The sequence below is a fragment of the Pomacea canaliculata genome, linkage group LG1 (assembly GCF_003073045.1).
Source record: "Pomacea canaliculata isolate SZHN2017 linkage group LG1, ASM307304v1, whole genome shotgun sequence".
Taxonomy (NCBI): Eukaryota; Metazoa; Mollusca; class Gastropoda; order Architaenioglossa; family Ampullariidae; genus Pomacea; species Pomacea canaliculata.
In genome coordinates this window covers 14,359,771-14,363,581 of record NC_037590.1, presented here as the reverse complement: position 1 = coordinate 14,363,581, position 3,811 = coordinate 14,359,771, and the positions used below count along the sequence as shown (strand labels likewise).

The window sequence follows — 3,811 nt, the reverse complement described above, 5'->3', positions numbered from 1 at the left end:
ACTCACCTCTCTTCCACCATTTTCTAGTGTACTCCGTTCTGTCGTCCTTATCTCAGAAGTAACTTCACATCCAGAGCTGTATCTCCGAGTGTAGTCCATGGTTACGGCTCCAGAAAAGGCTCCCGCAGGTTGCAGGAAAACACTGTGATTAGGAACATCAGCTGTAGCAATAACGGTGTGAATTAATTTACATTTTTGTACTGTATACTGTGTTTGTTTGACAACAGTGACAGCAGTGTAGGCCACCCGGGACGTCGACTACCGCAAAAGATTTGTTGACACTTGACAGTCGGCTGCAGGGTGTTCCAACACGGCGCCAGGGATAAACAGAACCCCAGCTCGCGCACACACAGGTAACCAGGTAAAAACAACAGGCAAAAAAAATCTGAAAACACACACAAGCACACACGCACACACGCAAGATTGTGTCTGTACGAATATAGGTTCTTGTTAAATAAATAAAAAACCACGAAAAATGTATATTGCTCTGGTGCAATTAAATTGGGAAAACTTTTTTTGAAGAAGAGAGAGATACCAAAAATATAGTTTACTCGAGCAATCTTTTGCGAGTAACATTAATGCACGAATAAACAAACGAAAATAAATACCAATATACAGCTCACTTGTTACTTTCAAAGAAAGCTCAAAAGAAAAAAAAAAGCAGTAGGAGTTTATTCGTCCAAACTGACAAGAAAATGTTAAAAAAGTATTACAGACTGGTCCACATACCATCTTCATAAGGTGTTGTAAATAGTGTTAATAGTTAATTACGTGGATGTGTGCGTGAGTGTGTGTCTTACTGGTAAGAAAATCTACAAGCATTCAAACCAGCAAACGGAGGACCATGTCCTGACAGACCTACCCAGCCACCCTGTCGTCTGTACACAGAGAGACTGCAGACCGTGATCCATGGACTTTGTAGAACAAAGAAGAGTAGGGGGACCAGACAGTTGGAGGTTAGAGCAAATACATCAGCAGTCGTTGAGATTTCATTTACAGGTGCGCTTGTTTTCATAGGCATGGAGGGGGGAGCCTGTGATTTTGTTAGCCCTGTATAAACGAGGTCCAGGGGTAGAGGCCAAGTTAGACCTCTTCTCTGAAACCGTCACACGAGAACCACCAAAGGAGTGTATTGCTTTCCTTCCCTGCCATCGTGAAGACCCAGGCCACTTATAAAGATAGATATTGAAGTGACTGGCTTGAACTTTCTGCGAGATAAGAATATGGTGTATTAAAGACCGAGCTGTGATAGTGCTAGTCAGTCAGCTGTTAGAAGTACAGGTCACAATTCCCGACACTAGAGAGAAGGGTGCGCACACGAGGCTCCACTTACCACACTTCAAAGCAAAATGAGAAGGTTCCTCTTTGTGGGTTAGTTGTTTTACACTTTGCTAATATCGCTTTTCGTGGCTTTTTTGCGATCTTTAGAGAATTGAGCCTTTGACTTCCATTTTTAGGGCTTCTTTTATGATGTACTATAAACTGTTACATTCAAACAAACTTCTGACTAGAAGAACAATTTCATTTTGGTCAGTGAGTTAATGAGTCGGTGAGTCAGTGGACGAGTAAGTCAGTCTATATGATATTCTGTCCGTCGGTCAGTCGGCGTGAGTGTTTGGATGATTTTTTAGCTGTCCAGTGAAGGACTATTGTGTGTGGCGCCTCTGGTTTAATTCTGCACGCATCCCCAATCCATTTCCTGTATTTTCTGGATTGTGGTTGTCATATTTGTGCAGCTGTCTCTTGTAAGGATATTTTCGTTAGTAATTATATAGGGCTAGAATGTTTTGAACATTTTTCTCACATAAATGGTTTGAAAGGTCTCTAGTTTCTGCCTGATCGCTGCTGATTTCTTCCAACACTCACTTCCATAAGACAGAACGAAATGACATTGCTTCTGAAGATTTTTTTATATATATTATTATTCCTCCTTAGAGCTTTGGGCTTCCAAATTTTTTTTAGCATGGCAAAAGGCCTGATTCGTTTTGATGAGTCTGTTCATTCACATTCTTTTCTGTATCTCTGTATGCTACCAGAGACAGACATACAAAGTAAGACATACTCCCAAAATTAATTTGATCTTGATATATGGCATATACCTATATATACCTGTGTGTACCTGAAGCATGAACGTCTGTACACGTGCATGTATGATTGTATATGTTTGTTCCTGCAGCGGCCCTGGTGGGAGTCGTTCTGTCGGACTATGTCCACATGCGTGAGCCATGTCCAGAGTCAGAGGTGTGCCCCGGACATCCTGAAGCGATCTGCAAGTGAGTTTTTCTCATAGTGAATTGAGACAGATTTCAAGCTGTAGAAGAGCGAGGTTTTTCTTTTCCAAATGATTTGGAAACAAGATGTTTGTCCTTGAGTTGCCCATGTTACCTAAGGGGAACGATTTACCCTGGGTTCAAAACTACTGTCCCTGGAGACACTCGTTGTCGAGACAGCCGATAAGAAAACTACGATAATGTGTTAATTATATCCATGGACATTTCTTATGTCATTGGTGTGATCTCTCTCGGTGCATGGGATTGTATGTAGAGAACGGAGACCAGTATCGGGGGAGGGACGTGGGGGCGGAGAAGGGAACAGTAATTTTTTTTTTAATGAAAACGTTTTGCACCCAAGTAGACCTTAAAACAAAGGAGTTTGAATTGAAGAGAACTTGACATGAAACCTGTTGATGCTGTTTTCCTAGGAAGGACTGTCTTACCGTTCTGTTTACCGGCATCGGCCTAGACTGCATCTACCACTTCTACAACGCCAAAGACGAGCTCCTCGATTGCTTCATGTGAGGATGACAAGCTGCTGGATATAATGTAGACCAAAACATTTCTTTGTTCTTTCCGTTCTAACTACATTTAGGGCATGTTCATGAAACGAAAATATTGTCAAATAAAGTAAAGAAGCAATTAGTGAATGGCGTTCATTCATGCTGGCTTACACGAGTGTTGCGTGTGGGTGTGTGAGCGCGCGCACATTTATCTGCACTGTGCTTGTTTGTTGCTATGATGCACGAGGCAGACGAAAGGCTGTGGTCTGAATGTGACCTAAATCTCGGCACGTCGATTGGGGTTAGAGCATGTATACAGGTGAATGAATGAACAAGAGGTTAAAACCTTGAAGGTACGGATCATCAAAGTGGTTTGCTTGTTTGCTTGCTTTTTTTCACCTCTGAAATATATATCCTTCTACATAGCGCATTGACAGAGTCCCTGTTGATTTGCATTGTTCAATTATTCAATTCGATAAAGTTCAGGCCTAGTCACTAACAGAAATTGGTCGAAACGTCATCGGTTGGAAATTTGCAGGAAGTTTTAGGTCTACAAAGGAAATTTGGATGCTTATATCGGGAAAACCAAACATATTAATGATCTGGGTCATAGCAGTGACGAAGCCAAGGGGTCTTCTGTAATCGGGACCAAAGCTATCAGCATGATGTCTTCGGTAGAGACTGCTCGGGACACCATGCTCGTGGGCGATGCCGAGTCGCACTCTCATACCCATCATATAAATCATGATCAACTATACCAACATACAAAAAACAATGATGGATACTCTTTTCTTGTTAGTCATTCACGCAGAATCGGGGATCTTAGAAATATACACATTTAAAAGTATTATAATTTTTTAAATGTTTGTAGAAAATTTTATTTTGTTCGGTACACTATATACTGTCGGAGAGTGGTAAAAAGGCATAGCTGACAAGATTTAAAGGTAGACAAATCTTGTTTCATGAACAGGATAAAAATTACGCGGTAGCCTCCCTGTAAAAGTAAACGCATTTTCGGAGTTGAACAAACAGTGC

At 41.4% G+C, this 3,811-nt stretch overlaps 1 long non-coding RNA gene across 1 annotated transcript; it reads left to right on the top strand.

The window, feature by feature from the left end:
* The first annotated feature begins 1,129 nt into the window (after positions 1 to 1,129).
* On the top strand, positions 1,130 to 2,923 carry LOC112575229. The gene is made up of 3 exons (XR_003101587.1): positions 1,130 to 1,371; positions 2,177 to 2,273; positions 2,702 to 2,923. It is a non-coding gene; the product is annotated as an uncharacterized LOC112575229 (long non-coding RNA).
* Positions 2,924 to 3,811: the final 888 nt, after the last annotated feature.